The sequence below is a fragment of the Hylobates moloch genome, unplaced genomic scaffold, assembly GCF_009828535.3.
Source record: "Hylobates moloch isolate HMO894 unplaced genomic scaffold, HMol_V3 SCAFFOLD_1, whole genome shotgun sequence".
NCBI lineage: Eukaryota > Metazoa > Chordata > Mammalia > Primates > Hylobatidae > Hylobates > Hylobates moloch.
In genome coordinates, this window is record NW_026652276.1 from 230,477,126 (window position 1) to 230,503,667 (window position 26,542).

A 26,542-nucleotide genomic window follows, 5' to 3' on the forward strand; every position below is an offset into this window, starting at 1 on the left:
TTTTCAGATTTCTCTTCCTCTCTCTCTCTCTCTTTTTTTAAAAAAATTTTTCTTTGAGATGAAGTCTCGTTCTGTCACCCAGGCTGGAGTGCAGTGGCACAATCTTGGCTCACTGCAACCTCCACCTCCTGTGTTTGAGTGATTCTCCTGCCTCAGCCTCTCAAGTAGCTGGGATTACAGGCACGTGCAACCAGGCCTGGCTAATTTTTGTATTTTTAGTAGAGATGGGGTTTAACCATGTTGGCCAGGCTGGTCTTGAACTCCTGACCTCAAGTGATCCACCCACCTCAGCCCTACCAAAATGCTAGGATTACAGGCATGAGCCACTGCACCTGGCCTCTTCCTCTCTCTTTAAAAATTGGTTTTATGATAACATATCTAGACATGGTTTCTTTTGGTTTTGTTTGTATGTTTTGTCTTCTGTCTTTTCTTCCATCACCTACAGACAGTGTTAATATTCTCCTTTGTTTTTATTTCCTTTTGACTAACTGAATTTCTTAAATAAGTGGGTTGATGTTTTTCATTAGTTTTGGAAAATGCTTGTCAATTATCCTTTCACATCTTAGTTTTGCTTCATTCACTTTCTTACCTCCTTTTGGAATTTCAATGACATGTAAGAACTTTTAACTGTTTCCCATTTATATCCTATTTTCCTTTTCTTTTCATCCATTCTTTACCTTTCTGTGCTTCAGTTTAGATATTTTTCTATTGATTTGTTTTTCTGTTCACTAATCCAGTGATCCACTGTGACTAAGTTTCTGTTAAATGCGTGTATTAAAATTTTAATGTTAAATATTGTAATTTTTGTTTTAGAATTTTTTTGATTTTTTTTCTTACAAATTAGAATGTGAAATTCACACTTTTCTCACATTTTTTCTATGTTCCTGTTTTCCTAAATATATTATCAAAGTTATTTTAAATTCTAAGATATCTAGATCACTTGCTTCTATGTTTTTTTCTTGGTTTTGTTCATATTTCTCTGACTCTTGATATACCTAGTAATCTTTATTGAATGCCAGACATTGTGTATTAAAAGAATAAAGGCTCTCAATAAAATTATTGTCTACTAGACAAAATTCACCCTCCTCCTCCTCCTTCTCCTGCTTCTTCTTTTTTGAAAGAAGGTAGAGTGGAGGGCTGATGATTTTAAACCAGTAAGGAAATGAGTGGTCTTTCCTGCTAAGAAAAATGAAAATGTAATTTTGGTAATGCTCCTTCTATCTGTGACTTGTTCCACTTTTTGAGTGTTGCCCTACCAGGTTTGCAATAAAAAACCTGGCAGGTCTTTGTCTTCTCAACCCGCAAATACAGAGAAATCCACTCTTGTTTTTAGAGAGTTTGGGCTTATATTTCTAGATTCTTGCTTCATCGAGCTTCACAACTCAGCAATTTTCTTGAGGAGTGAAACCAGCTATGTATTTAAGGACTCTAAAGTCTCCATTTTTATGCTTCAGCATTGCACATCTGTTCAAAAGCTCCTTTGGTGTTCCTATTTCCTGACACCTGTATGCTGGTGCCAACACTGGGAGCTCAGCCTCTAGCTGGGCTTAGAATTGGCAAGTGTCCCAGAGAAACAGTGGCTGCAGATCCTCAGTGTCAATTCACTACTTTCTTCAGGGCTTTCACTCTCTCCTGGTGTGTTCTTTCCCCTTTCTCTACCCCACAAATTTTCATTTTCTTAGTACCATGAAATTGTTATAAATTCTGTTCTTTTTCCTAGAGAGTTTCCTTAATTTTATAACCTCTTGCCCCACATAGTTTTAGAATTCTGAAAATGTCTAGAGGTAAAAAACAGCTATATGTTTAATGTCCCCCAAGTCTACAGTCTTGTCACAGCAACCCTGAGTGACCAACAAAAGTTTCACTGGGTTTCCAGTACCTCAGCAGCAGCCCTATGCTTGGACCTAAGGCAGATTATCAGCCTGCACCCAAGATTGGAAAATGTTCCCAGGTAAAATGTGACTGCAGTCCATCAACTCACTTTCAAAAGGTTCTCTCCTCTCTGGAATTTTAGTTCTTCTAGTCCTTGCTGCTTCTGCAACTCTCTGATGCTTTTAAAATATGAATTGCCTTTTTAAACTGGCTTTTCTAGCTCTCTTTGGCATGACACAAACTCCTTCATCCAACCTGAAAGAAAATTATACAAACGTGGTTTTAAGAATTATTTTGGGTAGAAATAGGAGAGCAACAAGTGAAAATGTCTGATGATAAAACTGAATTCCTTAGCTCCTATTTCCTTTTTTCTTTTTAGGAAAGGAGTAGGATTATTTCTAAGTGAATACAGGAGGACAAAGAGATGGAAAGCCTGATAGGAGACCACCAAGTGGCTAGTGATTAGCTGAACTTTTCCCCCAGGAAGAGATTTGGTTCTTAACTATAGGTTTGGATGAATAGGCATCAAAATATCAACATTTGTTTAGCTTGTGGCATTATAGGTAATTTTACTTTTTTCTTGATGCTTATTTGTGTTCCCTAAGTTTTTAATCTTTGTAATATGTAATTTTACATATTGTTAAATCCTGTGAGGCACATTAGAGAGATTCAAAGAAGTTATATTATTAATATTTACATTGAAAGTATACTTGCTTGATAATCCAAATAACAAATTATTGATCCAAGAATAAAACACTCCAGGGCAAAACCCCTTTGTGGGGCAACCCCCTTTGAGTCCCCTCCTATCGTATGGGAGCTCTGTTTTCACCCTATTAAATCTTGCAACTGCACACTCTTCTGGTCTGTGTTTGTTACGGCTCAAGCTGAGCTTTCATTCACTGTTCACCACTGCTGTTTGCCGCCATCGCAGACCTGCCACTGACTTCCACCCCTCCAGATCTGGCAGGGTATCCGCTGCATTCCTGATCCAGCAAGGCACCCATTGCCACTCCTGACTGGGCTAAAGGCTCACCATTGTTCCTTCACACCTAAGTGCCCGGGTTCATCCTAATCAAGCTGAACACTACTTGCTGGGTTCCACATTCTCTTCCATGATCCATGGCTTCTAATAGACCTATAACACTCACCGCATGGCCCAGGGTTCCATTCCTTGGAATCTGTGAGGCCAAGAACCCCAGGTCAGAGAACAAAAGGCTTGCTGCCATCTTGGGAGCAGCCTGCCCCATCTTGGGAGCTCTAAGAACAAAGACCTGCCGGTAACATTTGGTGGCCTGTATGGGGATTCTCCAAAGCAGTGAGACCACTTTTGCTTGCTATTAGACCACTTTTGCTTGCTATTCTATCCTATCCTTCCTTAGAATTGGAGGAAAATGCCGGGCACCTGTCAGCTGGTTAAAAACGATTAGCGTGGCTACCAGACTAAAGACTCAGGTGTGAGGCTTCCTGGGAAAAGGCTAACAACCCCCAACCCTTCTGGGTTGGGAGCATTGGTCAGCCTGGAACCAGCTTCTGCTTTCACAATTTTCCTGGGGAAGCTGAGGGTCGACTAGAGGCAGAAAGCTGTTGTCCCGAACTCCCAGCATTGGCCGATTGAGATCATGGTGCAGCCAGAAGTCTCTACTCAACAGTTGCCCATGCATTCGCCCCTACCTCTCCTTCTGACCTATACCTCCTGGGTCCTGACCATGACTTTCTTGAAAGTGTAGCCCCAAAATTCTCCTTACCTCTGATTCTACTTCCTCTGATCCCTGCCTCCTAGATACTAATGCTTCAGACTTTCACTTCCTCTCCCAAGTATTAGAGCAGACTTTCACTTCCTCTCCCAAGTATTTGTATCTCCAAAGGGATCTAAGGTAGCTCTATGCTGTGTCCTTAGGCACCTAGGCTATGAACCCAGGGAGTCTTATCCCTGGTGTCCTCCCAATTTAGGCATACAGCTCTCGACATGGGCAGTTATGTGGGACCCATTCCCCACCACCCTTTCCAGGGCCTTAGAACTGACAACCCAGTATTTTAACAACTGGAACTGGATCTACAACAACATAATAGATCAGGATGAAAATGAATTGAGTAAATTAAAGGGAGGCGCATATTCCTATAGTGGCAAATGGGAGCAACGAGTGAATGTCCTTCCACTGTGTTTCCAAAATCCATCTACAAAGACAGAGAGGAGAGAGAGAGGAAAGAGAAGAGAGAGACAGAGAGGAGAGAGACAAAGAAATAGAGAGGGAGTCAAAGAGAGAAAGGCAAAGAGAGAGACAGAAAGTCAAAGAGAGAAAGAAAGCGAAAAATAGAAGTAGTAAAGAAAAAAAAGTGTACCCTATTCCTTTAAAAGCCAGGGTAAATTTAAAACCTATAGTTAATAATTGAAGGTCTTTTCGGTGACCCTATAACACGCCAATATCACCTTGTTGTCAGTGTAATCAAGGGCATAGCTCGAAAGCACTGAGGCCACTGACAACTCATAGACTTCCTATCAAAAATCCTTAACCCAGTAACCCGCAGATGGGACAAATGCATTCAGTCGGTAGCAGCAACTGCTTTGTTAAGAGTATAAAAATAACCTTTAGAGGAAACCTCATTGTGAGCACACCTCACCAGTTCAGAGCTATCCTAAGGCAAAAAAAGCAAAAAGGTAGCTTACTAACTCAAAAATCTTAAAGTATGGGGCTATTCTATTAGAAAAAGGTGATTTAACACTAACCACTGAAAATTCTCTTAACCCAGCAGATTCCCTAACAGGGGATTTAAATATTAATTACCATACAAAGGTCCAACCAGACCCAGGAGGAACTCCCTTCAGGACAGGACATAGATGGTTTCTCCCGGGTGACTGAGAAAAAAACCACAATGGGTATTCAGTAATTGATAGGGAGACACTTGTGGAAGCAAAGTTAGAAGAATTGCCCAATAATTGGTCTGTGCGAGCTGTTTGCACTCAGCCTGGCCTTAAAGTACTTACAGAATCAAAAAAACTCTCTCAATCCTGACTCAAAAGGTTACCTACACCCTCTCTGAAATGAATTTGCATAAGAACTGTTGTTTATGGGAATGCATCTTGATGGGGCAGCTGGGTTGTTACGAAATACTCAGGAACCCAGCCCAGCTCTAGGACTCACCCCTGAGCACACAGGCAATGTTGGGCACCCTGGTAAAGGATCACTAGAATCCAGCAGCCCAGACCCCTTTCTTTGTAGTCAAGAAAGGCGGGAAAAGGAGTGCAGACTGCTACATCGGTGAGCATAACTAATGTGATAAGCAGAGGTCCATGGGTGGTTACGCACCCTGGAAAGGAATAAGCATTAGGACCATAGATGGTACTGTAGGACTAATGCTCATCGGAAAATGACTAGGGGTTTGGCATCCCTATGTTCTTGTTTCAGATAGGAAAAGTTCCCCCCAAAGGAAAAACGCCCCTAAGATGCATTCTGGAGAATTCGGCCCAGTCAGAGTGCATGAACCTTTTTCCCTCTCAGACTTGAGGCAAACTAAAATAGACCTAGTTAAATTCTCAGATAACCTTGATGGCTATATTGATGTTTTGCAAGGGTTAAGACAATCCTTTGATCTGACATGGAGAGATATAATGTTACTGCTAGATCAGACACTAACCGCAAATGAGAAAAGTGCCGCCAAAACTGCAGCCCAAGAGTTTCGTGATCTCTGGTATCTCAGCCAGGTCGAGGATAAGATGACAACACAGGAAAGAGAACAATTCCCTACAGGCCACCAGGCAGTTCCCAGTGTAGACCCTCAGTGGGATGCAGAATCAGAACATGGAGATTGGTGCCACAGACATTTGCTAACTTGCGTGCTAGAAGGACTAAGGAAAACTAGGAAGAAGACTGAATTACTCAATGATGTCCACTATAACACAGGGAAAGAATGAAAATCCTACTGCCTTTCTGGAGAGACTAAGGGAGGCATTGAGGAAGCATACCTCTCTGTCACCTAACTCTATTGAAGGCCAACTAATCTTAAAGGATAAGTTTATCACTCAGTCAGTTGCAGACATTAGAAAAAAACTTCAAAAGTCCACCTTAGGCCCGGAGCAAAACTTAGAAACCCTATTGAACTTGGCAACCTCGGTTTTTTTATAACAGAGATCAGGAGAAGCAGGTGGAACAGGAGAAACGGGATAAAAAGAAGGCCACCGCTTTAGTCGTGGCCCTCAGACAAGTGGACTTTGGAGACTCCGGAACAGGGAAAGGCTGGGCAAATCGAATGCTTAATAGGGCTTGCTTCCAGTGCGGTTTGCAAGGACACTTTAAAAAAGATTGTCCAAATAGAAATAAGCCACCCCCTTGTCCATGCCCCTTATGTCAAGGAAATCACTGGAAGGCCCACTGCCCCAGGGGACGAAGGTCATCTGAGTCAGAAGCCACTAACCAGATGATCCAGCAGCACGACTGAGGGTGCCCAGGGCAATGGTGCTAGCCCATGCCATCACCCTCACAGAGCCCTGGGTATGCTTGACGATTGAGGGCCAGGAGGTTAACTGTCTCCTGGACACCGGCGTGGCCTTCTTAGTCTTACTGTCCTGTCCCAGACAACTGTCTTCCAGATCTGTCACCATCTGAGGGGTCCTAGGACAAGCAGTCACTAGATACTTCTCTCAGCCCCTAAGTTGTGACTGGGGAACTTTACTCTTTTCACATCCCTTTCTAATTATGCCTGAAAGCCCCACTCTTTTGTTAGGGAGAGACGTTCTAGCAAAAACAGGGGCCATTATACACCTGAACATAGGAGAAGGAAAAAAGGGTAAATATATATACAGACTCTAAGTATGTTTACCTAGTCCTCCATGCCCACGCAGCAATATGGAGAGAAAGGGAATTCCTAACTTCCAAGAGAACACCTATCAAACATCAGGAAGCCATTAAGAGATTATTATTGGCTGTACAGAAACATAAAGAGGTGGCAGTCCTACACTGCCAGGGTCATCAGAAAGGAAAGGAAAGGGAAATAGAAGGGAACCACCAAGCGGATATTGAAACCAAAAGAGCTGCAAGGTGGGACCTTCCATTAGAAATGCTGATAGAAGGACCCCTAGTATGGGGTAATCCCCTCCAGGAAACCAAGCCCCAGTACTCAGCAGAAGAAACAGAATGGGGAACCTCACGAGGATGAAGTTTCCTCTCCTCAGGATGGCTAGCCATCGAAGAAGAAAAATACTTTTGCCTGCAGCTAACCAATGGAAATTACTTAAAACCCTTCACCAGACCTTTCACTTAGGCATTGATAGCACCCATTGGATGGCCAAATCATTATTTACTGGACCAGGACTTTTCAAGACTATCAAGCAGATAGTTAGGGCCTGTGAAGTGTGCCAAAGAAACAATCCCCTGCACTTCAGGCCATAAATTTCAATCCCTGTATCTTTAACTTCCTTGTTAAGTTTGTCTCTTCCAGAATCGAAGCTGTAAAACTACAAATGGTTCTTCAAATGGAGCCCCAGATGCAGTCCATGACTAAGATCTACCGCGGACCCCTGGACCAGCCTGCTAGCCCATGCTCTGATGTTGATGACATTGAAGGCACCCCTCCAGAGGAAATCTCAACTGCATGACCCCTACTATGCCCCAATTCAGCAGGAAGCAGTTAAGAGCTGTCATTGGCCAACCTCCCCAACAGCACTTGGGTTTTCCTGTTGAGAGGGGGTACTGAGAGACAGGACTAGCTGGATTTCCCAGGCCAACTAAGAATTCCTAAGCCTAGCTGGGGAGAGTGACTGCATCTACCTTTAAACACGGGGCTTGTAACTCAGCTCACACCTGACCAATCAGGTAGTAAAGAGGGCTCACTAAAATACAAATGAGGCTAAAAGCAGGAGGTAAAGAAATAGTCAGATCATATATTGCCTGAGAGCACAGGGGGAGGGACAACGATTGGGATATAAACCCAGGCTTTCGAGCAGGGAGCGGCAACCCCCTTTGGGTCCCCTCCCGTATATGGGAGATGTTTTAACTCTATTAAATCTTGCAACTGCACACTCTTCTGGTCCGTGTTTGTTACGGCTCAAGCTGAACTTTCGCTCACCGTCCAGCACTGCTGTTTGCCGCCGACCCAGAGCTGCCGTTGACTTCCACCCTTCTGGATCCAGCAGGGTGTCCGTTGCACTCCTGATCCAGCAAGGTGCCCATTGCCGCTCCCGATTGGGCTAAAGGCTTGCCATTGTTCCTGCACAGGTAAGTGCCCAGCTTCGTCCTAGTTGAGCTGAACACTAGTCACTGGGTTCTATGGTTCTCTTCTGTGACTCACAGCTTCTAATAGAGCTATAACACTCACCACATGGCCCAAGGTTCCATTCCTTGGAATCCGTGAGGCCAAGAACCTCAGGTCAGAGAACAAAAGGTTTGCTGCCATCTTGGGAGTGGCCCGCCACATCTTGGGAGCCGCCTGCCACCATCTTGGGAGCTCTAAGAACAAAGACCTGCCTGTAACACTGATTCCAATCCAAGATATACCTGGTCTAATTTCAAGACAAAAACTCTTTCTCTGAAGGAGAATTGCCACTTGCTGAATAAGGCATTGATTTGCACCAAGAATTTGCAATCCTCTCTGGTGATTGTCCTGTCCTGGCTTGTCACAGGCCCCTTTCAGTATCCTGAGTGGCCATAGACACTGGACACAGATCTATTGGGTATTAGAGTCAAATGGCAGAAGTGACCCAGCTAGAGAGTCTTCCCCTGTTCTTGGCCCCACTTAATTCTGGCCCACAAAGGCTCCAATTTCTCCATACCCTCTCCAACACCTATAAATGGGCTGAGAAAGTACAAACAAATGTAGTGTAGGCAATTTTCCCCCACTCCATCAAAGCAAAGAGGCTTATCAAATACTATGCCTCTCTCTTAGTGTTAATGATGGCTGTGGGAAGGGTTAGGGCAATGTTTACCAATTCATCATTCACATGAGAGGAGTAACCTGACAATCCCCAAACCACTAGATACCCAGAAACCTCACTGAGGTGTCAGGTACTTGTTATTTTATGCAATTTTTCTCCCATTCCCTGGCACTCTTGTGACTTATCAGGGCACCTAGACTACTTTATATTTGGTATTCTCCAGGTCCTAGAAGAATACTATCAATATGTAGGCACACTGTGGTGTCCTATGGGATAACGGCTAAGTTCCCTGTGGACCAAATTGTGGCATTAAGCTAGAGTCAATGTAACTCAGGGGCAAGACAGTGAAGATGTACCTAAAAAGCAAAAACAAATTGCTTCTAATGCCTTCTGCCGACTAGTATTGAGACAATATACATTAAATCAATATTTAATTTGGCAGACAGAATTGAGATTACCACATAACTATTCATTATAAACCATCCCCATTCTCTAAGACCCATCTATTTTCACCACTAAGTGGTAGACACAAATTGACAGGTGTTTGAAATATCCATCCTTGCAACTTTCAACTCTTTAATGGTAGCTCCCCTTTCTGAGACTTCTTCAGGAATGTGGCGTTGATTTTCTTTTTCAATTTTTTTACTGTGGTAAATTACATTTACCATTTTAACTGTAAGTTCAGTGATATTAAATACATTCATAATGCTATGCAACCACCACAACTATCCATCTCCAAAACTCTTTTCATCTTGTAAAACTGAAACCCTACATCCATTAAATAATAACTTCTCATTTCCTCCTCCTCTGAACCCCTAGCAACCACCATTCTACTTTGTTTCTACGACTTTGACTACTCCAAGCAGCTCATGTATGTGGAATAATAAAGTATTTATATTTTTGTGACTGTTGTATTTTACTTAGCACAATGTCCTTGAGGTTCATCCATGTTGTAGCATATGTCAGAATTTCCATCTTTTTAAAGGCTGAGTAGTATTCCATTGTATGTATTTACTACATTTTGCTTATCCATTCATCCATCAATGGACAGTTGGGTTGCTTCCACATTTTAGCTATTGTAAATAATGATGCTATAAACATGAGTGTACTAATATCTCTTCAAGACCCTGCTTTCAATTCTTTTGGGTATTATTCAGAAATGAATTGCTTGATCATATAGTAATTCTATTTTTAATTATTTAGGAACCATCATACTGTTTTCCACAGTGGCGTTACCATTTTACATTCCCAAAGATGGTACACAAAGGCTCAAATTTCTCCATATCCTCTCCAACACTTATTATTTTCTGTTTTTGTAATAGTAGCCACCTTAATGGGTGTGAGGTGGTATTTCATGGTGATATTTCATGCATTTCTCTAATGATTACTGATGTTAAGTGTCTTCATGTGATTATTGGCCATCTGTATATCTGTTTTGTAGAAATATCTATTCAAATCCTTTGTCTATTTTTTAATTGAGTTGTTTTGTTGTTGAGCTTTAGGAGCTATCTACATACTCTAGATATTAATCCCTTACCAGATTTATAATTTGCAAATATTTTATTTTATCCCATTCTGTGAGTTGACTTTTTACTCTATGGATAGGTGTTTTGTTTTGTTTTGAGACAGAGTCTTGTTCTTGTTGCCCAGGCTGGAGTGCAATGGCACGATCTTGGCTCACTGCAACCTCTGCTTCCCAGGTTCAAGTGATTCTCCTGCCTCAGCCTCCCAAGTATCTGGGATTACAGGCACTTGCCACCAAGCCTGGCTAATTTTTGTATTTTTAGTAGAGATGGGGTTTCGCCATGTTGGCCAGGCTGGTCTCGAATTCCTGACCTCATGATCTGCCTGTCTCAGCCTCCCAAAGTACTGGGATTACAGGCATGAGCCACCGCGCCTGGCCTGGATAGTGTCTTTTGATGCACACAATTTCAAATTTTTCATGCAGTTCAATTTGTCTATTATTTCTTTTGTTGTCTGTGCCTTTGTTATCATATCCAAGAAATCACTGCCAAATCTAATGTTGTAAAGTTTTTATCCCATATGTGCTTCTAAGAGTTGTAATCTTTTAGTTTTACATTTAGGTCTTTAATTCATTTTGAGCTAATTTTTGTATATGATGTAATAATGAAGTTAATAACTTCTAGGATATCTATTCTATTTCATTGGTCTATATGTCTACCTTTTTGCCATTACCACAATTTTGATTATTGTAGCTTTGCAGCAAGTTTTGTCATGAAGTATGAGTCCTCCAACTTTGTTCTTTTTCAAGATCGTTATAGCTATTTGGGGTCCCTTGAGATTTCACTGGAACTTTAGGACACATTTTTCTATTTGTGAAAAACAAAAGCTTTTGGGATTTTGATGGGATTTTTGGTGATTTTAATCTACAGATAATTGCATTACATCTGTAGATTTTTGGGGGTAGTATTAACATCTTAACAATATTAAGTCTTCCAATCTATAAACACGGGATGAGTGCTTCCATTTACTTACATCATCTTTAACTACTTTCAGCAAAGTTTTTGTAGTTGTTTTTTCTAAAATCCTAAAACTTCCAAGTCCATGTCTTTTGCCACCTTGGTTAATTCCTATTTTATTCTTTTTGAAACTATTATAAATGGAATGTTTTCATAATTTCCTTTCCAGATTGCTCATTGTTAGTGTATAAAAATGCAAGTGATTATTATATGTTGGCTTTGTATCCTGCTATTTTGCTGAATTCATTTATTAGTTCTAACAGTTTTTTGTGGATTCTTTCAGATTTTCTACATATAGAGCATACCATCTTAAAGCAGAGATAATTTTATTTCTTCCTTCCCAACTTGGTTGGCTTTTATTCCTTTTCCATGACTAACTGCTCTGGCTAGAACTTCCAGGACTATGTGGAATAGAAGTGGTGAAAGTGAGCATTCTTTTCTTATTGCTGATCTTAGAGGAAAAGCTTTCAGTCTTTTAACATTGAATATGATGTTTCCTGTGGGTTTTTCACATATGGCTTTTATTGTGCTGAAGTAGTTTCCTTCTATTCCTAGTTTGTTCAGTGTTTTTAAAATCATGAAAGGATGCCGAATTTTGTCAAATGCTTTTTCTGCATTAATCAAGATGATCATATGGGGTTTTTTTCCTTCATTCTGTTAATGTGATATAACGATTGATTTTCATATGTTGAACCATCCTTGCATTCCAAAAATAAATCCCCCTTTGTCACTCTTTCATGGTGTATAGTCCCTTTAATATGCTGCTGAATGTAATTTGCTAGTATTTTGTTGAGGATATTTGCATTAACATTCATAAGGCATATTGTATGTAGATTTCTTTTCTCATAGTGTCTTTGTCTGGCTTTCCTAACAAGGGCCACACTATTCTACCTGGAGATAGTGTCAGATTTCACAGGGTAAGGGTTCAGTCTCATGAGACTGACCCCACTTCATATGCTAATGGAAAGTCCCAGATTGTGACCTGTGCTTCTGACTGCCAGCTATAAATCAGGATTCCTATGACCCCCTCCTCAGGTTCAATAATTTGCTAGGATGGCTAACAGAGATCAGATAAATGCTTTACTTATGTTTTCCCATTTAATATAAAGGATACAACTCAGGAAGAGCCAAATAGAAGAGATGCAAAGGACTAGATATAGGCATGAGCTTCCATGCCCTCTCCAGATGTGCCATCCTCCAGGCACTTACAGGTGTTCAGCAATCCAGAAGCTCTCTGAACTCTGTCCTTTGGGGTTTTCATGTAGGCTTCACTACATAGGCATGATTGATTAAATCATTGGCCATTGGTGACCAGCTCAACCTTCAACCCCTCTCCCCTTTCTGGAGGTCAGGGGGTGGGGCTGACAGTTCCCACTCTCAAATGACATAATTGGGCCGGGCGCGGTGGCTCACGCTTGTAATCCCAGCACTTTGGGAGGCCGAGGCGGGCGGATCACGAGGTCAGGAGATCGAGACCACAGTGAAACCCCGTCTCTACTAAAAATACAAAAAAATTAGCCGGGCGTGGTGGCGGGCGCCTGTAGTCCCAGCTACTCGGAGAGGCTGAGGCAGGAGAATGGCGTGAACCCGGGAGGCGGAGCTTGCAGTGAGCCGAGATTGCGCCACTGCACTCCAGTCTGGGCGACAGAGCGAGACTCCATCTCAAAAAAAAAAAAAAAAAAAAAAAATGACATAATTGGTCCCCTGGCAATCAACCCCCAGACTGAGGCTATCCAGTGAGCCCCAAACAACCAGTCATCTTATTAGCACACAAAAAGACACACATTACTTCAGAGATTCCAAGGGTTTTAGGAGCTTTATGCCAGGAAGGGGAAAAGTGGACCAAGTATGTATTTTTAATTTTGTCACAGTCCTTGTAAGAAGAGAAAAAGACTAGAGCTCACTCTCTCTGCCGTGTAAGGATACAGCAGGAAAGTGTCCCTCTGTAAGCCAAGAGAGGGCCCACATCAAGAACTGAATTGGGCAGCACCTTTGTTACTAGAAAAAGATCCCAATCCAGACCCCAAGAAATGGTTATTGGCTCTCACACGAGAAAGAATTCAGGGTGAGTCCACAGAGTAAAGTGAAAGTGAGTTTCTCAGAGAAGGAAGAAACAAAACAAAAGAATGGCTACTCCATAGGCAGAGCAGCCCCAAGGGCTGCTGGTTGGTTATTTTTATGGTTATTTCTTGATTATATGCTAAACAAGGGGTGAATTATTCATGAGTTTTCCAAAAGAGTGTTGGGCAATTCCCAGAACTAAGGGTTTCTCCCATTTTTAAACAATATAGGGTAACTTCCAGACATTGTCATAGCATTTGTAAACTGTGATGGTGCTAGTGGGAGTGTTTTTTAACATGCTGATGCATGAGAATAAGCATATAATGAGCAGTGAGGACCACCAGAGGTCACTTTCATTACTATCTTGGTTTTGGCAGGTTTTGGCTGGCTTCTTCACTGCATTCTGTTTTATCAGCAGGGTCTTTGTGACCTGTATCTTGTGTTGACCTCCTCTCTCATCCTGTGATAAGAATTCTCAGGAATGCAGCCCAGCAGTTCTCAGTCTCATTTTACCCAGTCCCTGTTCAAGAGTCACGCTGGTTTGAACTCCTCTGACATATTTCCCCCTCTCCCTTTTATAAGGGAATCTTTAATTTTAAGGGTTGCAGAGGAATGAAGCTCCATATTCTATAGCTTCTTCAAGCTGAATAGGGGTGGTGATACTTCTTCCTATCAGGTCTCTTGTATTCAGAGTAGGGAGGAATTCAGTCAGAAAGCATCAGTATGGTGAAGGTCATTCATAACTCTGAATCCCAACAAAAGATGGTATCTGGAAGCTTAATAAGTGTTCAATTTAAGAAAACATTGACTAAGGTTATCCTGCATTCTTACATGAAGAGTAAAGCAGTAATATAAGTCAATAAGAAGGCTTTTCATGAACTGGAAAATTGTTGGAACCAAGCTGATATAAGGTTGCTAGCCAATTCTAATACATGCCCAGAATAAGAATACTTATCCAGATTTTTACATTACCCATCCCTCTTATTTCCTCTGAGCAGCAGCCAGAGATCACTGATTGGTTCACAGGACAAGCAGGGTCAGTCTTAATTGCAGAAAAAAACTCAAAAACAATAGATGAGACTAGAATCTAATAAGAGGTGTATCATAGTTTTTGAAACATAGTTTTTCTTTATCTAGTCCCCATTTTTATTTTTAAAAAATCATGGCAAGACTGATTCGTTTACAAAATAAGCTTTAGTCTTATTATACTTGGGCTGATTATTTGCATAAAGAACAGCAAGAATAATTATTTGCCATATATGCTCCTTTTAAAATGACTTTGGTGGAACTTTGTTCTATTAAAAAAAAAAAAAGAAAATCTCCTATTAGACTTTTTAAAGCCATGAGCACAACCGTGGGTTTGTGTCTGCAAGTACCTGCATGAGCTGGGTAAATTCTTCTTCTCTTGAGGTACCAAAATAACTTGGTGGCTGCTGAGCCTGTCAGAAAGTGACATTGTTTACTTACTACAGGTCAGGAAACTTGTACAGGGATTTCATATGCAAAGTATGAGACCAGTTTTCCTAAGGGGCTTTTACTGGCTCTATAAGCCAACTTTGATTCCTTAAAGCAGTATGTTTGTATCTGAAAGCATGCCATTCCAGTCAAAGCTTTGTAAAATAACCAGTGTCTCCAATTGTGTCCTGTTATAAAAGAAAACAGATTCTTATAGCCCTTATGTAAAAAACTACATTGTCATACACTGAAGGTTTTAACATGAAGCTTTATCCTATCTAACTTAAAACAACATTTTAACCCTCTAAACTAGGCAAAACAACAATGACAACAACAACCCACATTCCTATGCCTTATTATAATCTTTTACCAAAAACACATTTTATTTTCCTTATACACCTTGCATGTAAAACTATTTCTCTAGTAGTCTTAATTATATATGTTACAATATTTACTCTTAGCAACTTTTATTTTTGGTGAGAAACCTGTTAAGTAAGCAATTTTCATTATGTACCAGGTGTAGAGCCCAGGACACCAGGCAGAAGTGCAGAAAAAATCTGACTCTTTCCATCCCATAGTGAGCATGGCCAACTCCACACATCCTCAGGCCTTAGCTAGAATCTAATGCGTCCAAAGCAGGAAGTTGAACAATTATCAAAAGCCAAAGAAGTAGTTTATGTAGCTTAGTAAACACAGTATATGACCTGCCTAATCTAGACCAAATATCTAAATTTTGAAGACATTTTAATTTTACCAATAATTTTTAAAACTCTTTATTTCCTAAAGATTACTAAAGTCACATGAACTAAAAGGCATTAAATTTTCTATTTTTCTGACAAGATATTTGATTTAAGTGCTTATTATTTTTAAGTCAATTAATCAGAGCTCTTTCATATTTTTAATAGTAAAATATCACACATAACACATAAATAGACAGAAGCAGATCTGGTATTGTTTCAAAGCTTTTCTTTCCTATTTTCATGCTGAATTCTGGGTCCCCAAAAAGAGGGAAGTGCTACAGGACCAGAAAGTGCAATGCTTTTACTATGCATTTTACTTCCAGGCCATTCCCCTGAAGCTGGTGGGCAACCCAAAGCCAATCAGCCCATCTCCTGTAGGACTTTTACCTCTCTGGGGGTGGGGGTGGGGAATGTTTTCATACTTTCTAGGTGGCCAAAAGTATGCTTCTCTGATCCAAACATGCAAAGAGCCAAGAATCCCCTCATAACTGCCATTATCCATCTCTAAAGGTATATTTTCTACCTAGCTATTATTACGTACTAAAACTAAAAGCTCTCTCATAGTGCAAAGTAATTTCTGACACCCCCAAAAGTAAAAACATGCTAGGTAGCACAATGCAAAACAGAATGGAGCTTTAGATTTTGAGAGGCATCTATCCACTTTCAATTTCTGGGGTTCCAGAAGGAAACTAGAGGTTTTTCCAAAAACAGGGACTGTGGCACCTCCTCTATTTTTCCCAAGGAGTCCCAGGCTGTTAGAAATTATCTTAGGTCCCTTCATATGAGCATCAAGAGTGGCAAGACGACAAAATGGAGAAAAATAATTCAGTGTACTCAGAAAAAAAAAAACAAACAAACCTTTTTTCAGAAAAACAAGATCCAAGAAGAGAAGAAAACATAAATGCCTCTTAAATATATGTATAGCTTGGATATCTGTTTTTAATTAAGCTGACTTTTAACCAAAAATTTCTTATTTCCAGACTCCATCTGGGACAAAGAGCCAATATTTCTGGCTTTTCAATTTTACTAAAGGTAACCTCTGAGGTGAAACCAATAAGCCTAACTGAGGTATATAAGTTATACCTTAAGTTATACCATAAGTTGTGACTTAACCATGGCATAAAAGATATTTTGTAAGAAGTAGTAAGCAGATTTTACAAGATCTAGAATCTCCAAAGGTAGCTCAGAGAAAAGAAAATTCAAGATAGGAAGTTAGAAGTTGTTCACACAGGGGAAAATAATCAATAAATGACAAAAATCACACACATAGGCCGGGTGCGGTAGCTTACGCCTGTAATCCCAACACTTTGGGAGGCTGAGGCAGGCAGATCACCTGAGGTCGGGAGTTCGAGACCAGCCTGACCAACATGGAGAAACCCCATCTCTACTAAAAATACAAAATTAGCCGGGTGTGGTGATGTATGCCTGTAATCCCAGCTACTCAAGAGGCTGAGGCAGGAGAATCACTTGAACCTAGGAGGTGGAGGTTGCAGTAAGTCAAGATCGCCCCATTGCACTCCAGCCTGGGCAACAAGAGCGAAACTCACTCTCAAAAAAAACAACAGAAAAACAAAATCACACATATGTCAAACCAGAAATGACTCATTCCCTAAGCTGGGAGTTGAACCTGGGATACCATTGTAAAAAGACAAAGCCTTAGCTACTGAGCTACAGCATTAGGTTGTTTCTAGTGTACTTCCCAGAAGGAGCCTAGAGCAGCCAATCTTGAGCTTGCAAAGGTTTTTTACTGTTCAAGATAATTTTTAGGGCTAACTACGACATGAACCCCAAAGTCCCATCCTCCAGTTGGTGGAAGTCAAAAGAAACTACTTCCACATAGTCACAAGGTCAAGCTCCCAAGGATATAAAACAAAACCAGAGGAAAATCTCATCCAGTTTTTGTTTCAGGGACCTGCAGCAAAGTTTGTAACTGACCAGTTTGCTAGGTTGGCTTGAACAGTGGGCTTGGGCCCTACACCCACATTTTATCCTTTGGTATCCCTTTTTATGATAGAACAACACAGACAAATTCATAGCACAAAGTACACCAGATTTGCTACAGCCTAAGAATGGCTTCACAAACCCTTTTCCCATTAGTCAAAACCTTGCAGAGGAGACAGTGACTTTTAACATTCATTCAACTGGTTTACCTAGAAAGAGAGAGGCCAGAAGTCTAATTGGTAAGAAATTCTTGCCCTATTGCCAGCATGCTAGGTTTCTGGGTTCCCTTTCTCTAAGTGGCTCTGATGGCCTTGCTTGTTGCACCATAGCTATGGGGGTTAAGCCACATTACAAAGGAACCAAAGGCAAAAAGCCTCTCAATTTTGCAAGACACCGCCCGACTGGCTGCATAGGGAAACCAAATTAACATTTTCCTTTCCAGTTGGAGCAACATATGTGTGACAAAACGTAGACACTAGCCACCCTGCTCAGTGCCCAAAATCAACCTAGCAAAGCTCAAACTTGCCCCCGTTGGTCCATGCTGTCTTTGATCCACTCAAAGTGGAGTGGAATGATCTCTTACTAGGAGTTTCAACGTGTGGTCTCTGGGCAAGATGGAACAGCAGACAGTCGCCCTGAGTGAAAGAAAAGATAGAAAAGGGAAAGGTGAGACAGAGAGAGGGAGGAAAGGGAAAGGAAGAAAGTGCTGCTTGCAGTGAGGCAGGGGAGGTGAGGAGCTCAGGAAGGCTAGAGAAAGACCCACTCATCGCAGCTATACTGAATCAAAAGTTCAGGAAGCTGCTTATCAGTCATGAAGGAATCTTTTCCAGCAGTTCCATCAGCTCTCAAGTTTCCCCCTTTCAGGAGAAAAAAGCTCCCCATATCTCGTGATCCTGCATATGCTCAGTCCTGTCACCCACAGCTGTCAGCAAAGAGTGCAAGGTGAATTAATCCAAAAAGAATAGCAATTAACATCCTGTAGAGCCAAATCCATTCTTTATTTTTGAGACAGGGTCTCACTCTGTCACCCAGGATGGAGTGCAAGTGGTGCAACTACATCTCACTGCAGCCTCAACTTCTCAGGCTCAGATAATTCTCCCACCTCAGCCTCCCAGGTAGCTGAGACCACAGGCATGCACCACCACACCTGGCTTTTTTTTTTTTGGTAGAGGTGGGGTTTCACCATCTTTCCCAGGCTGGTCTCAAGCTCCTGGTCTCAAGAAATCTGCCTACCTCACCCTCCCAAAGTGCTGGTATTACAGGTATGAGCCACCATGCCCAGCCTAAATTCATTCTTAACCAAGAGGGGCCTTACCAAGGGGGACCATATAGGGTATCTTCCAACATTGCCATGGCATTTGTAAACTGTCATGGTGCTGGTGGGAGTGTCTTTTAGCATGCTAATGCATGATTAACATATAGTGAGCAGTGAGGACCACCAAAGGTCACTTTCATCGCCATTTTGGTTTTGGTGGCTTTTGGCCAGCTTATTGACTACATCCTGTTCTATCAGCAGGGTCTTTATGACCTATATCTTCTGTCGACCTGCTATCTCATCTTGTGACTAAGAATGCCCAGCCTCCTGGGATTGCAGCTCAGCAGGTCTCAGCCTCATTTTACCCAGCCCTTATTCAAGATGGAGTCACTCTGGTTTGAATGCCTCTGACACCTTGATCTTGAACTTCCCACCCATCACAACTGTGAGGAATAAAGTCCTATCGTTTAAGCCACTCATTCTATGGGATTTTTGTTACAGCAGTCTGAAGTAAGACACAGGACTCCCTCAAGTTTACCCAAGATCCTCTTTATTCCAGGAAAATTGAGTCTGGGAATGAACTCAGTTCAGGCAATTTGGTCAGAGGGAAAGATGCTCCACCTTGTTGGCTCTTGTCCAACCTCTATTCACCATACTTGGGATTATCTACAAGTAGGATTCTAGTGGCAGGACCAGGATGAGGGGGACTCCAGGTAACCATGCAGGTTGCCCCTTTTTCTTTTTTCATTTCAAGGACTTGTTGACCTAGAGAAATAAGCTGAGTCACAAAATATAATGTTAAGTTTACTTGAGCCAAAGCAAGCACAGCTGTCCGGGAAATGCTTCCAAGTTGCCTTGGGATATGCTCCATTAGGCCTTTGTAATAAGCAGGTGTTTTTTGTTGTTGTTGTTGTTTTTGTTTTTTTTTGAGACAGAGTTTCGTTCTTGTTGCCCAGGCTGGAGTGCAATGGTGCAATCTCAGCTCACCACAACCTCCACCTCCCAGGTTCAAGCAATTCTCCTGCCTCAGTCTCCCCAGTAGCTGGGATGACAGGCATACGCCACCATGCCCGGATAATTTTGTATTTTAGTTGAGATGGGGTTTCTCCATGTTGGTCAGGCTGGTCTCGAACCCCCGACCTCAGGTGATCTGCCCGCCTCAGCCTCCCAAAGTGCTGGGATTTCAGGCGTGAGCCAAAGAACAAGCAGGTTTTTAAAGGTGAAGGAAATAAGGAGTGGGCTGATAAAAAAAATTGTTTGACAGGAATTCTCATTGGTTTACAGAAATAACATTGATTAGTGATTGGCTATACATTGTTGAACTACTGGGTATGAGTTAGGGTGTCCAGCCTATGGCATTGTTAGGTTAACTCATGGCTGGTTCGCATCAGTCAGTCTAGAACCCACATAGTAAGTGGCTTCAAATGCTGGCATTACGAGCATGAGCCACTGTACCTAGCCAATGCAAGCTTTTTTAAAATAGCAACATTCATCCATTCATGAGGGCAGAGGCCTCATGACCTAAACACCTCCCATTAGGCCCCACCTCCCATACTGTTGCATTGGGGATTAAGTTTCCAGTACATGAATTTTGGGAGACACATGCAGACCATTGCAAATACCAAGAGATTTAGCTGCCCTACTCCACAGTGCTTCATGCTGTTCTACAGTGACTTAGTACACCAAAACCAAAGTGCCCCCATGGGCACTTCATTCCAAGTGACTCGTGATATTCAGATCACCTATTTTGTTACTGTGTATCAATGGCTGTCAGATTCTAATTCCTGAATAACTAGCCAGATGCTCACTGCTTTTGGTCCCAATAAATGCAGGTATCCAGTGCCATATTCCTCTTACTTTCTTCACCCCACTCCTAGTACTAGTTTTCATACTCTCAGCATTCTGTCTCAAAAATAGAAACTGGCAATGGCTACTTGAATCAAATAAGGCAATTATTGGCAGGATGTCAGAAAAAAATCTCACGGCACTAAAGGAAGCCTAGAGATCTATACTCAGAAAATGGCTAGGACTAAAAGGCAGCCAAGTGGTCAGAATAATTTACTCCCACACAACGTCCTGGTTAGGGAGCTGATAGTACCTCCACTGAAAGCTGGCTGCAGCCACCAGCGCCGCTGCCAATGACAGAGTTCTGCATTCCCTGGAGCGCATTCCAAACTCTTCCTGCTTCCATGTACCTCATTCCACATTCCAAGTCTCACATGTACATGTGACTGGGCAGGCTTAGGGCACTTCTAGGGCCTATGGGAAGAAAAAAATCTGGTACTTTTGGCTTTTGTAGTGTAGTTAGGTCCTGGTTTCTACTCAGAGTCACATATAGATTTGGATTTGCCCCAAACATAGAAGAGAATTTCAAATGTTGGGGGTGCAAAAAAGACAACTACAAATACCTTCCACAAGCAACATAAGTGGGACTGAGCCTATGCCAGAATAAAAAATCATGGAAATTGCTTGAGGCTGCCAGAGCCTGGGGTGGTTTTCTGGCAAAGGCCTCATCTGCTTCTTGTCTCTCTCTTTGCAGGAAGTGCAGTCTAGCTAGAATGCTAACTCCAAGCCTGAGTAAGAATGACAAGTCCACAGAGTGGAAGAGTATTTAGCAATAAGAAGAAATGAACTACCAAGCCACAAAAAAGACATATAAAGACCTTAAATGCTTATTGTTAAGTGAAAGAAGCCAATCCCAAAAGGCCACATAGTGTATAATTCCAACTCTAAATACTCTGGAAAAGGCAGAAGACGGAGATAGTGAAAAGGTCAGTGGTTGCCAGGGGTTTGTAGGGAGGGAGGGATGAACAGGCAGGGCATGGGGTGGGGGGATTTCAGGGTAGGGAAGCACTTCTACATGATACTGTAATAGTGGATACAAGACGTTATGCATTTGTCAAAACCCATAAAACTGTGCAGTGCAAAGAGTGAACTGTGATGTAAACTATAGATGTCAGGTAATGATAATGTATCAATATTCATTCCTTAATTTTAACAAATGTACCACACTAATCCAAGATGTTAATGAAGGGGAAATGGGTGGAGGGAACTGTCTGTACTTTATGCTTTCTGTACTTTCTGTACCTTTTTCTGTAAACCTAAAACTGCTCTGAAAAATAAAATCTTAATTTAAAAAAATGACAGCAGGTTGGGGCTACCTGGATTATGAATCAAAGACCATGTGATCTGTGTTCAAATGATTGACCTATGAGCCATTGTTGTTCTCTGACAACCACCTTTTCACCCAGTAGTGATATCCAGAGCTCTCACACAGTAAGTCACCGACGTTTTCGTGGTCTTCCATGAAACCTAGGAGGTCTCCACGGCAGACAGACACACCTTTCCTACCAGTCTCCTTCCCACCCTCTCCGTCCTCTGCCCACCAGGCAGCTGTCTGCGCCTGTGGCTCTCAGTCCCCTGCAGAGGACATCAGCTTTGATAATCAGGCCAGTTTGGGTGAAATGTCCTTTAGAACCATCCAGCATAGTTTTCCCCAAAATGTCCCTATCAGAATCATCTAGTGTGTGCTGGGTGGGAGGAGGCAGGAGGAAGAGCGGAGGTACGCGTTGTTTTTAAAACAAAATATCCACTGCTCTCCTCAGACCTACACATTGGAGCCTCGCGCTGAAGTCCAGGTACACTGCGCAGGAGCAGCGCCCAGGCGGTTCTGGTGCTGTCAGTGCAGTCTGGTGCAGTCGTTCAGCCTGCTCCCCCGACTTCCTGCCTACGCTTCTCCCTTGGAAAGATAAATAGTAAACGATAGCTCCCAAAGCACAAATGGCCACCCTGGATCATGATGAAAGCCTCCCATAGCCACTTCCTGAGCCAGATTACCTCGGAGCCTCCTTCGCTCCTTTTCCTTCCTCTTCCCCTACCAGTCCACAAGCCACTTGGATGAAATTAGCCACCTGAAAAACTCACCTAATATGCGTGCTGATGGTGACTTGGATGGACTCAGGATGGTCGAGTTCATAGAGTATCCTGAAACAGAAAGAAAACCAGTAGGGGGCACCCGGATTCGAACCGGGGACCTCTTGATCTGCAGTCAAATGCTCTACCCCTGAGCTACACCCCCATGGGCCACACAGTTTCCCAGCGGGCATTATTTCATGGTGTTGCAATGCTCGGGTGTCCTACAGTGTACAGTGATCCTCGTTCACTCCCACTGAGCCCGCGAGGATCTGCTGACTGCATCCCTCACACCCACGTCTTCTGCCCTCATTTTCCCCAGGGGGTGTTTCCTCCCGGTGGGACGATTCCTCCGCAGGCTCTTGCGGTCGCTGCCTTTTCTTTCTTCTGTGTGAAATCAGTTATCGCTCGCCCATCTGCTTTTTGTCCTGTGGGTTTACACTTTTTTAAAAATTGCTTTCTTTTAATTAGGAAATATTCTTATTTTAAAAAGTTGTATAGTTAAGTAAAATCTTCACATAAACAAAATAAAATAGAGTAAAATAAAATAGATACAACACTATCGTATTTTAGTAGGAAAAAAAGTTTTAGAAAAAAACTCTAACCATAACTCAAATTCCACGACCTCAAATCTAATACATGCACTGTTATACATAGTTTAAAAAATTAATATTCTCAGATTAAATCCAGGATGGTCACAATTACTAAGAATTTTTTTGTTTTGTTTTTATTTTTCATTTTTAATTGCATTTTTATTATTTTATTTTTATTTACTTCCTTTACTTGTAACATTTCCCTCCTCAAGAAGGATTGTTCAAAATGTATAGTTTCCTCGTTTTTAAATTATGTAATTTTGGCTGGGCGTGGTGGCTTACGCCTGTAATCCCAGCATTTTGGGAGGCCGAGGCGGGTGGATTATCTGAGGTCAGGAGTTCGAGACCAGCGTGGCCAAAATGGTGAAACCCCGTCTGTACTAAAAATACAAAAAAGTAACCGGGAGTGGTGGCCGGAGCCTGTAATCCCAACTACTCGGGAGGTTGAGGCAAGAGAATCACTTGCACCCGGGAGGCAGAGGGTGCAGTGAGCTAAGATCGCGCCATTGCACTCCAGCCCGGGAGACAGAGGAAGACGCCGTCTCAAAAATAAATAAATAAATAAATAAACAAACAAAGTGATTTCTTCCTTTACTATTTGTGTGTTAGTTTAAAAAAAAAAAAAGGTTTAAGGCCTGGTAGACATATCCTTTTGGCTGTCAGGGTCCTCGAACCATGTCATTTCAAAATAAAATAATGTCATGATGCTTTGATGAGATGATAATTTAATAATAAAGTTGTGTTACTGACACTGTACTGTTGGGAAATGCTTTTTCAGGGCTGAAGAAAAATAACCCCCGACCTAGAATTCTGAACCCAGGTAAACCGACAGTCAAACGTGCGGGAGAAATAAAGCTGTTCCGGATGCACACCACCCAGGCGCATGTATTAGAGCGGAGCCTCCCTGAAGGAGCAGCCAGGGAGAGCGAAGGGGAAGCCGGGGACACCCTGCGCCGCCGCAGCCTCCTCTGGCCCCAGCGGAAGGCGCCCTCGGTTACTGGGTCCTTCCTCGGGAAGCCCGCAGGCATCTCCAGCCGCTCGCAGTCCTGGGCGCTCCCGCCGCCGCCCACCGAGGCACAGGCGCCTTCTCCGTGAGCCGGGCCCCAGGCACCGCCACTCAGCTCTGCGACGGCCCCGTGCGGCCCCAGCCCGCCCTCGCCTCCTCACCCTGGGGAGCCACCTGTCCACTTCGGAGCTGCTGTCACAGCCCCACCAGCTCCGGCGCTGGGATTGTAGGCGTGAGCCACCGCGCCCATTCCCCCATCACTTGTTATTCCCTTGCTCAGTTTTCATAACAGTCCTTATTAGGTCTGCATTAGAGTAATACCGAATTTTGTCAATGATGCTCTCCCTCCCTAGGATGGAAGCCCCATGAAGGCAGACACTTCATCTGTCTTGTTCTATGTGCCGGGTGCTTACTCACCAATCAAAAGTATTTGTTGAATAAATGGATGAATAAACAGTAAACAAAGAAAGAGATAAATATGTAGATAAATTTAAACATAAATGTTATGTATAAAAATGATAAAGAACTAGTTTCTTAGGGTTTAAGAAATGTGGTGGTGAAGGGGTGTAGTATACCAGGTAATAATACAAGAAATACGAGAGTTCTGAGAGAAGTTAAAATATTCCAAATTCCCTATCTTAGTTTACAAGTGAGAAAATATATTATTAGAAAAATTGGGCTGGGTGAGGTGGCTCACGCCTGTAATCCCAGCACTTTGGGAGGCCGAGAGGCAGGTGGATCACCTGAGGTCAAGAGTTCTAAACCAGCCTGACCAACATGGAGAAACCCCATCTCTACTAAAAATACAAAATTAGCCGGGTGTGGTGGTGCATGCCTGTAATCCCAGCTGCTCCGGAGGCTGAGGTAGGAGAATCACTTGAACCCGGGAGGCAGAGGTTGCAGTGAGCTGAGATCGGATCATTGCACTCCAGCCTGGGCAAAGAGAGCAAAACTCACTCTGAAAAAGAAAGAAAAAGAAAAGAAAAGGAAGATTAAGTATACACGTTAAAAAAAGTACTGGGTAACCACTAAAAAAAAATAAATAAATAAATAAAATAAAATAAAAATACATAACTTACAAACCAGTAGGGATAGGAGTAGATTTTTTTTTAAGTAATCCAAAACAAAATAGAAAGAAGGATGAAAAAGAAGGTACAGAAGGTAGAAGAAGGAAAAAAGAAGAAAATGAAAAAGGCAAAATGATAGGAACAAGTTTAAATCTATTAGTAATCACAAAAAAAGATGAATTAAACTCAAATGTATCCACGGCTAGACATTCGTAAGAGATTTTCTCAAAACATAAAAATAAAGGTTAAAAATAAAGTAACTGAAAATGACTGACCAAGAAAAGATATCAGAATATTTATATCAGAAATAAAAATTTATAGCAAAAAAATCATTAATGGAAACAGAGATTTTACATTATAATAAAAGAAAAAGAATCCTTCAAGGTATAACAATCATGCCAAGTCTTGAACTACCTAAAGCAAAAATTGACAAAATTACTCAAAAACATTATAAATCCCCAATCAGAGATTTCTATACAACTCTGTCAGAAACAGATCAAATAGGTGAAAATATGAGTAAGGCTAAAGGATATTTTAAAAAATAAATAAGCAAATTACCAAGAATATATATGTATAAATATGTTAAAATCTCTCTTGCCCTCTCTAGAGGACAAGAAAGATGAGAGAGAGAGAGAGAGAGAGAGCTACAATAAACAAATATAGCAAATATACTCTTAAAGCACTCACAGAATATTTACAAAAACTGAGCAAATACTAAGATAGAAAATAAGTCTTTAAAAAATTCTGCCAGGCACAGTAGTGCAACCCTGTAATCAATCCCAGCACTTTGGGAGGCCACGCAGGAGGATCACTCGACTTCAGGAGTTTGAGACCAGCCTGGGCAACATGGCAAGACCCAGAACAAAAACATAAAAACTAGCTGGGCTTGGTGGCACGTACCTGTAGTCCCAGCTACTTGGGAGGCTGAGGAGGGAGGATCACTTGAGCCTAGGAGTTCCAGGCTGCAGTGAGCCGTGCTTGCACCCTGCCTGGGCAGCAGAGTAATACCCTATCTCAAAAAAAATTAAAAGTCTAAGGAATCACAATTGTATGACCACAATGCAGAAACATCAGGAAACTCTAATAATATAAAAATGCCACATATGTTCAGAAACACACTACCAAAAAATGACAATATAAACACAACAAAATACTGTATATGAAAGATTTCTTTAATGCAGCATTCAAATAGATGTGTTTGAAGATGAAAGAATATTAATGAGCCGATCATTCAACATAAGATTATAGAAAAATAACAATAAAGCCTAAAAATACTAGGAAGGAAACTTAGAAGA

General features: G+C 41.9%; 2 long non-coding RNA genes and 1 other non-coding gene across 8 annotated transcripts in view; 1 reads left to right on the plus strand and 2 right to left on the minus strand.

Moving 5' to 3' along the window:
* The window catches only part of LOC131381204 (uncharacterized), an 83,758-nt gene that overhangs the window by 39,123 nt on the left and 18,093 nt on the right, over positions 1 to 26,542 (minus strand). For 3 of the 6 annotated variants that reach the window (XR_009209773.1, XR_009209772.1, XR_009209770.1), the window contains exons 1-3: positions 22,594 to 22,890; positions 20,768 to 20,928; positions 1,982 to 2,127 (exon numbers count right to left, since the gene is read on the minus strand). This is a non-coding gene — a long non-coding RNA (uncharacterized LOC131381204). Of the gene's footprint in view, positions 1 to 1,981; positions 2,128 to 20,767; positions 20,929 to 22,593; positions 22,891 to 26,542 lie in introns of those variants that run through there. The other 3 variants (XR_009209771.1, XR_009209775.1, XR_009209774.1) reach the window with 3 other exon arrangements.
* On the plus strand, positions 20,892 to 24,643 carry LOC131381203 (uncharacterized). Its single transcript, XR_009209769.1, has 3 exons — positions 20,892 to 20,949; positions 21,209 to 21,440; positions 23,953 to 24,643. It is a non-coding gene; the product is annotated as an uncharacterized LOC131381203 (long non-coding RNA).
* TRNAC-GCA (transfer RNA cysteine (anticodon GCA)) lies at positions 22,676 to 22,747 on the minus strand. The gene has a single exon. It is a non-coding gene; the product is annotated as a tRNA-Cys (tRNA).